At 47.0% G+C, this 8575-nt stretch overlaps 1 long non-coding RNA gene across 1 annotated transcript in view; it reads left to right on the top strand.

Annotated features, from left to right (window-relative positions):
• Window positions 1–408: 408 nt before the first annotated feature.
• LOC125487218 overlaps window positions 409–8575 on the top strand; it is a 20756-nt gene continuing 12589 nt past the window's right edge. The window contains exons 1-2 of the long non-coding RNA XR_007265732.1: window positions 409–1029; window positions 3181–3184. This is a non-coding gene — a long non-coding RNA (uncharacterized LOC125487218). The remainder of the gene's footprint in view (window positions 1030–3180; window positions 3185–8575) is intronic.

Genomic DNA, 8575 nt, shown 5'->3' with positions numbered 1-8575 from the left:
TATTACCCTTCTTCAGGACCACTTTCAAACAGCCAGCACAAGCCCTATGGGCTGAATGGTCGTGGTTTAGTGTGCTGCCAGGCGGCAAAATGCTACTTTAAAATGCAACCACCTTGTAAACCATTAAAGTAAATCCAGCTGGAGGATTCCTGAAGAAGGGTAATATCCTGGAACATTGACTGCTCCTTTTAACCAGATGCTGCCTGGCTCGCTGTGTTGTTCCAGCTAACGCTTCAGTGCTATACTGAGGGAGCACTGCACTGCCCAGAGATACTGCCTTACAGGGGTGTAATGGTCATGTCACCACACTAATATCCATGAGCCTAATGTTCTGTGCGAATGGGTTTGAACCCTGCCATAAGAGGTGGTGGGATCTAATAACCATTTAGAGACCTGGGCCCCCACCAGGGGCACTCACGTCCCATGAATGAAGCAGCGGGAGCTGGGGAGGAACGTACAGAATGCAGGGCTATGGGGAAATAGCCTCTCAAACGGCCAGCACCAGCCCTACGGGCCGAACGGTCGCGCTTTAGCGTGTTGCCAGGCGGCCAAATGTGACTTGAAAACGCAAGCACCTTGCAAACCATTAAAGTAAAGCCAGCTGGAGGATTCGGCTCTCTGTAAAGAGCTGGCAGCTTTAGAAAGTTGATGCAACTTTCCAAAAAAAAGTGGTCAGGCCAGGCACCGCCCTGCGCGTCAGTAATATTAAACATGCATTTAAATCAGGTGGATGAATATTAATCGGAGGGATAAGTGCAGCTCTTCCTCCGTTTACACACGGGATGGGGCTGGGGGAAAAAACAGAGTGAAGGAGTTTTATTTTGCAGAGGGAGTGCAACAGTGCAGTTACACACACACATACAGAGACAGAGACTGAGCCTCCCTATTTACTCCTGGTCACTGGGAAGGTGAACCAGGACTCAGCAGCTCAGGATATCAGCAATGGCTCTAGCAGATGCTGTCCTCCCTTCGATTAGCTCGTTCTCCGCTTGCAGCAACTTCCAGGAGAAACAAAACGCCATCCTCAAGGTAAAACAAGTTCACTTCGCTTCTCCCCTATTTGTGGGTTAGCGATTGCACAACTATTAAGTGTCTGGTCGAGAGGTGTGGGAGGGGGGAAAATGAGTTTTTCAGCCGGTTATTCCCACAGTGTTGCAAGCTGCTTTTCTTTTGTGCATGTCAGATTGGAGATTTTAGTGCCGATTGTGATTTTTATTTTGTTTTTAATCAGTGTGCATCAAGGTATCACTGTTAGGGGAATGGGAGGGTCTGGGGAATCTTGACACACCTTTTAGAAGCTCTGGTTGGGTGTGGGATTTGAGTTCTTTGAGAACTGAAGGGGCTGGGAGTGTGTGTCAGTATTCAGCTAGGTTTGGGGAGGTCGGGTGGGGAGACAGGAGTGGGGTAAAAAGGGACCCCCCCCCCATACGTCGACTGAGAAACCACCCACAGTCAGAGTCAGAAGAGCTGGTGGGCGGGCAGGCAGACACTGCTGTAAGGCAGGAGGAGAGGTCAGTGTGTGTTTTGCATCAGTAGGCTTTTCAGGCTGATTTCAGTTTTGGATTTCACTGGGATTGTGTGGGAGAGAGGTTTTTACTTGTCCAAAAGGCACAGCTTCCTCGTTGTGTGAGCAAATGCAGTTGACACACTGCGCACAGCAAGATCCCACAAACACAAGGGGCCCCTTTGACCTGTTTTTCTCTTGGGGTGGCATTGCCTGAGGGAGCCTGGACTTGGGGTGGCGGGTCTGGGTGGGGTGGTGGTGTTGATGAGCACAGCTGTCTTGTGATGGTAGGATTTGGGGTAACCATTCTGGCTTCCATGCTGGGTCTGGGGAAGGAACTGGAAACCAGAGAGAGAGAGAGTGTGCTTGTGTCTGTGTGTCTCTGTGTCTGTGTGTCTCTGTGTCTGCGTGTGTCTCTGTGTCTATGTGTGTGAGAGACTGTGACTGCGTGTATGTGTGTTAGACTGGGAGACTGTGTGCATGTGTGAGAGACTGTGTGACTGTGTGTGAGAGACTGTGACTGCGTGTATGTGTGTTAGACTGTGAGACTGTGTGCATGTGTGAGAGACTGTGACTGCGTGTATGTGTGTTAGACTGAGTGCATGTGTGAGAGACTGTGTGACTGTGTGTGAGATTCTGTGACTGTGAGACTGTGACTGTGAGACTGTGTGTGTGTGTGTGTATGTGTGTGTGTGTGAGAGACTGTGTGTGTTTATGTGAGTGTCTGTGTGCGTGTCTGTGTATGACCTCCGAGTACGTGAGAATGGCACTGTGTGAGCTATCCTTCTGTTTGTGGGTGAACACCCCACACATTGTGATTCGCCCTGGGACTCCTAAGAATGGGGTAGCTGTGAGCAGCAGAGTCATTGCAACAATGGCCTTAGATTTTTTGAATAGCTGTTGTGGGACATTCAGTGGGTCATGTCACTCCCATTGCCCCCAAGACCACAAGAACCTGGTTTAAAATCTCATCTCAACAGGGGTCAGCCTTGACAATGCAGCACTCCTTGGGTACTGCAATGCACACTGTCCCGTATGAGAATCACTGAGTGTGGCAATTCTTGTGTCCTGGATGTTGGTTTCCCTGGAATCTCAAGACTCCCGACAAGCAGGGCTCACAGTAATCCCACAGGAAAGCAGTCTAGAAATCTCCAGTGATAGCCACCAGGAGGAATATGAAGATAACAGCCCCGACCGTTTGTTATCCAATATAAAAGCTGGGAAGTGGGACTGGTGTGGGTTTAGCGTTGCTTTGGCCGTACAGACTTGATGGGCTGAAGGGCCTCTTCTGTATGATTCCATGAACGCTTCCATGCGTGCACCATCCTTCATCACTTTCGGATTTTGCTTCATGGTCAATTGAAGTGTGGCCACTTCTTGCCAGATAGGAACAGTGGCGGCCATTTTGAATGCAGGAAGCTGTCACGGCCAGTAATTAAGGTTCGATGATTTTGGTTGGGGGATAAATATGGGCCTGGATACAAGGCAGAACGTTTTGAAATAGTGCAGTAGGATATTTTACATTCACCTCAGAGGGCAGAGAGGACCTCCTTTCCTGTGAGAGGTGTCGCCTCTGACAGTGTGGCACTCCCTCAGCAGCTGCACCCCGAGTGCTAGCCTGGATTATCTTCTCTGGAAAGGTCATGGAACATTCAAGAATCTTGCTGCCGAACCAGTGGTGTACAACAACAACCTGGATGTGTGTAGCGCCTTTTGTGCAGTAAAGCAGCCCAAGGCACTTTGCTGGACCGGCATCAGAAAGGAAAAATTGTATCTAAAATTAACTTAAGAGAGGGATTTGACCTGGAAAGATGTTCAAATGTTGTGTAAAGTAAGTGTGCATTTCATGCAAAGTTTCTGCGTTATGAAAAGTTCCTCCTCTTGCAGGAGGTGAAATCAAAGGTGAGATTCAAAGGGGGTATCAAATATTGCAGAGGGCACTCTCCATGGTCCTACCCAACCTGGTGCCACTCCAGCACCCAAAGAAAAAGCAAAAATAAAGCCTTCTGCAGGATTCAAAAACACTTATAGAAAGATTTGCCCTTACCATAGACGTAGAGTGGGAACTGAACTTGTTTTTATGTTTAAGTTCACTTAATCATCCCCACACAGCTCAAGGTAGATATTTTCAGCTCTTGCCACAAAGGGTTAAGATTAGAATCTGAACAGCAAATGAGCCTTCTCTTGGAGGCCCTTGGGTGATACCGGAAAAACCAAATTCAGTGTCCACATTCCAGGGGGTATCAAATGAAGCACCTGCAGCTGCTGGGGAGTTTTGCATTTAAAGAACGGAACAGACGCTTCAGGTCTGTTTAGCTGCCAGGGGTAGGGGACCGTGTGGAGGAGAGTGTTGGAGGGTCACTTTAGGAAGGAAGGAGCTAAAATCACCCCGTACATTTGCCGATCGACGTTGGTTCCTTGTTTGACAAAGTTTTTTGTGTTAAAATGTATATCCTCGGTTTGCAATTCAACCATGTGGGGTTTGCCTCTTGCTATGCAACTGCTCCAGCTCTGTAACCTTCAGATTTCAAAACTTCAATTCTCGATTCTTCAGTTCAGTCGTTCAGGCACTGATGCTGTACCTTTAGCTGTCCAAACTCTGACCATCTCTCTCTTAATGTCTCTGGCTGTTTACCCCTCCTTTGAACGTACCTCATTGAGCAAGCTATTGGCTGGCTGTCATAATATCTCTTTATGTTGTTCAGTCTTAAATTGTGTTTGATAATGTTCATTCGTATAAAAGATGCTTCTATGATGTTCATCCGGCTCTGCACCTTGTTGTCCCCCTTCATAAATACAAGTTGTTTGTTCTTGCTGTCTGGTCTGATTAACAATAATTTTTTTTTTACAATGCGTTCGTGGCCAGCATTTATTGCCCATCCCTAATTGCCCTTGTAAGGTGCTGGTTGTATGTTGCAGGCCTGTCCAAATCAGTAGATAGCTCAAATTCATATATCAGGCTTTTTCTGTTAGCTGAACGTCTGATGAAAGGTTTATACCTGAAATGCAGATTAAATTGTTTTTCTTGATGTGAATGGACTATTGTGCTTTTCCGAGTTCATTTCTATATTTAACTGCAGAAATTCCAGGACTTTTTGTTTTGAGGTTACTAAGGGCTGTGTCCACTTGGAGAGGCCCAGTTTTTTTCGGATTAATTTGCTTTTTTTTGTGTTTGGAGTTTCATTGGGAACCCAGTTATTTTTGAATGATCGTGGGACAACCTTTTATCAGTCTTTTGTGGGATGGCAAGGCCATTATTTGCCCGCACCCCCCCCCCCCCCCCCCCCCCCCCCGCCTCCCCCCGGTGCCCCTTGAGGAGGTGCTGACTGCTGGTGAGTTGTGAGGGAGTTGCTTAGCCTTACAGTAAACACCCTGCATTTAAAAAGCACCTTTAACGTTGTAAAGCATTCTCAGGCGCTTCCAAGTGTAATTCAGAGATGTTGGAATGGAATGGTGACTGGTTGTTACCAAAAACGTGTTTAAAGGGTTTTTTTTTTATAAAGTCTCTTAAAGGGAACAAAGACCTGAGAAGGTTTATGGTGGGAGTTTGGAGCTCAACCAACCCAATGTATGGCCAAGAGCAAATTGCAGGCAGAACGTGGTTTGGGTATCAATAAGATTCAGCAATGAAAGCAATGTCCCTAATGTACTCTAAGCTAATATTAATTAACACCCATGGTTCTGAAAACAACAAATGCTGGAGATCACAGTGGGTCAGGCAGCATCATTAGAGTAAAGGGAAGACCTTTTAGAACGGAGATAAGGGGAAACTTCTTCAGCCAGAAAGTGGTGAATCTATGGAATTCACTGCCACAGAAGGCTGTGGAGGCCAGGTCATTGAGTACATTTAAGACTGAGATAGATAGGGTCTTGATTATCAAGGGGATCAAGGGTTACGGGGAGAAAGCAGGAGAATGGGGTTGAGGAACTTACCAGCCATGATTGAATGGCGGAGCAGACTTGATGGGCCGAATGGCCTAATTTCTGCTCCTGTGTCTTATGGTCATCCATGGAGAGAGATCAAGCTGACGATTTGATTTTGGGTAACTTCGACCTAGATTTGAAGTGTTAGCTTGCACTCTCTGCGTGGATGCCGCCTGGTGTGTTATCCTGGGGGTCAGCTTTTGGCTCAGATTGATCGGGGCTCTTGTAAAGTCTGACGTCAGTTCGGAAGAAACCGGCCAACAATTTCGTTCTCGCCCTCACATTCTTTCAACGCTTAGAAATGGGACCTTTGATGCAAGACACCTGTTTTGGACTGGAAAGTTAAATGTGTGAGTCAGAGGGTGGTGGTGCTGCCGCCTTCGGATGAGTATTATACCAAGCTCCCATCTATCTGCTCAGCTAAATGTAAAAAAACCCAAGGTCGCTATTTCGAGGCAGAGCTGGGGAGCTATTCCCCAACTTTGCCCCTGACCAACTCCATTGGAACAGATTGTATGGGATTTATGATATCGCTTATAAGATCCTAGTGCTAAGGTCATTCCAATACTGTAACAGTGATAGCCCTTTGGGTTGTGCAGTGCTGTGAAACGTTATATAAATGTGAGCCTGTTTGATATATCAATAATGTTGTCATAATCTTACCAGACCATAGGGCTGCTCTCTCATTAAGATGAGACAATTGGGGGTGGTTTAACCTGAGGGTCACCACACCTCAGGAGAGGTTGAGAAGGTGGTAACGTCAGTCAGCATAGGAACTGAACCCACTCTATTGGCATCACTTTGCATTGAAAGCCAGCTGTCCAGCCAACTGAGCTAACCGTTTTGTGCTGATGTTAGTGTGCATAGAGACAGTTGCATCAACATGAAACTACCTGTGCAGGGCCAGAAATAAATATAGCTTGTTTCTCAAATGCCTTGACTTGGACAAATGTGACATTTCTTCCTTGTTGCGTTGACCCAGTGCCTTGTAGTTTCTTACCCATGTGCCGCTGTAGAAGTGGCAATTCCACACGGACTTTTGCAAGTCAGGGAGTTGACCCATGACCACCTTCTGATGCTACCTGAGGTTGGGCGTCAAAAGCTGGTATTGCCTGCATGAACCACATCCCAAAACCACAAGCCAGTAGCTAAGAGTGAAAGGTGAGGGAGTGAGCGCCCTCCCATTAAACTTTTCACCCTGGTTTCTCACTGCGGAGGTGAATCACAGGGCTGCCTTTGGGTCAGGGCTCACCCGTGTAACCACTCCCGGTGCCTTTCACGTTGGAGGCAGTGAGACGGGATTTTCACACGTTGCCTCCGATCCAAGGTGTCAGCCAACGTGAACTGCTCACTCCATCCCTGCCACTTTAGGTTCTGACAATGTCAGCTTACCTGGGCCATTGCTGCAATGCTGCTGGGCAGTTTAGGTGCAGAAATCTGCAACATGTGGGTTTGGGTTTGGGTGGGGGGGAGCATGAGTGAAATTATGCGCAGATATCTTACTGAATCGGACGCCCCCCACCCCAGTATAAACAATGACAATTTGCATTCATAAAAGTGCAGCAAAGGATGCCAAGAGTTATCCAACAAAATTTGAGAGAAACAGAGTTCTGAAGAAGGCTGGAAATGTCACCTCTGTTCCTCTCTCTGCTGGCTGAGTTTCACCAGCTTCGTGTGTGCTTGTATCTGGAATGGTTTGCCTTGAAGGAAATGTGTTTAACTCCCCTGTGTGTGCCAACAGTGAGCCATTGGATCTCTGACTATAAACTATTCTGAAACAAGTAGTTGTGACCACCCTCATGAATGAAGTGAGACCAATGCAAACTGTGATATTTACAAGTGAAGCTTCAATGTGGCATGTCATTGCATGGCACCTTTTGGGCTCCCAATAGATAATGTGATTGGCAGTGTAGTCGGGGGCAGGAGAGTTTTACGCTGTGATTCAGAGCCTCCTAGTCAGACTTGGAGACTTTTGTAACCCTCCCAGAGCTGTAGCATCGATAATGAAAATCTTCTTCCATTGTGGAATTACATATCTCTCCCATGGGGCCCCTCCAGGACTTTGAGCTTTCAGTTTGCAATCGTGCAGGGATATGAGGGAAGAAGCGAGCAGGACTGGAATGTCTCTGTCAGAAATGGCACCCCGCCGATAAACCTCAGGAGAGCTCGAGAAAAAGCTTTCCAGGGATTTGGGCCCAACGCTGCTGAAAATGAGATTGCAAATGGCGGAACGGTTACATGTTGGGCTGTGGGAGTGGGCCAGAATCGAGGGGTTGGTGGGGGGAGTGGTGGACATCTTGGAGAGCAGGATGAGGTTTGAGAGGAATTGCACAAGGTACAAGCAGCATGTTCAACTGAACTGTCATTGAGTTACACAAGTAATTTTTAAAAAGAGAAAAAATAACATTACCCACTGCCCCATAGTCAATCAGTGTAGACCATAATTCCTTGCCCTTAAAATGAAGCATTCAGTCAGAATTAATGGAAATGAAATGTTTAAATCTCATCCTCAGTCTCTTTCTGCTGTCTGTACAAAAAAAATTAATGGTAGGTTTTTGTCTCAGCTGTGAAATACAAGTGAAGGGGTACACGGTTCCAGTATCACTCAGAACCCATTCCTCCCCGTTTAATATAACAAGATCGTCTGCTAATGACACAATCTTTAGCTCTTTATTCTCTCTGTTCATTTCACTCTCTTCCTCCAACCATTCCCAGCCCCTCTCCAACCATTCCCAGCCCCTCTCCAACCATTCCCAGTTTAAAACGAAAAGGAGAGACTGCATCACCAGCAATAACATCCAACGCACCCAGGTAGATTTGCAACTTGAAAAAGACAGTTTTCGAGTTTCTATATGAACGGAAACACCAGACCTGGACAACATCCAGGCTTGAGGGTCTAGGCTCGAAACGTCAGCCTTCCTGCTCCTCTGATGCTGCTTGGCCTGCTGTGTTCATCCAGCTCTACACCTTGTTATCTAACATCCAGGCTTGGGCTGGTAAGTGGCAGGGAACATTTGTGCCACACAAAAGCCAGGCGATGACCATCCCCGACTTGGCAGAATCTAACCATCGCACCTTGAGCGTTTCGTGGCATGACCATTGCTGGATCCCACGCTATCATCATTCTAGAATTTACAGTTGCCCCGA

The sequence above is a fragment of the Rhincodon typus genome, chromosome 38 (assembly GCF_021869965.1).
Source record: "Rhincodon typus isolate 14 chromosome 38, sRhiTyp1.1, whole genome shotgun sequence".
In the NCBI taxonomy this organism is placed as follows: Eukaryota; Metazoa; Chordata; class Chondrichthyes; order Orectolobiformes; family Rhincodontidae; genus Rhincodon; species Rhincodon typus.
The sequence above is the reverse complement of the archived record's forward strand: the minus strand, read 5'-3'. Positions and strand labels throughout refer to the sequence as shown.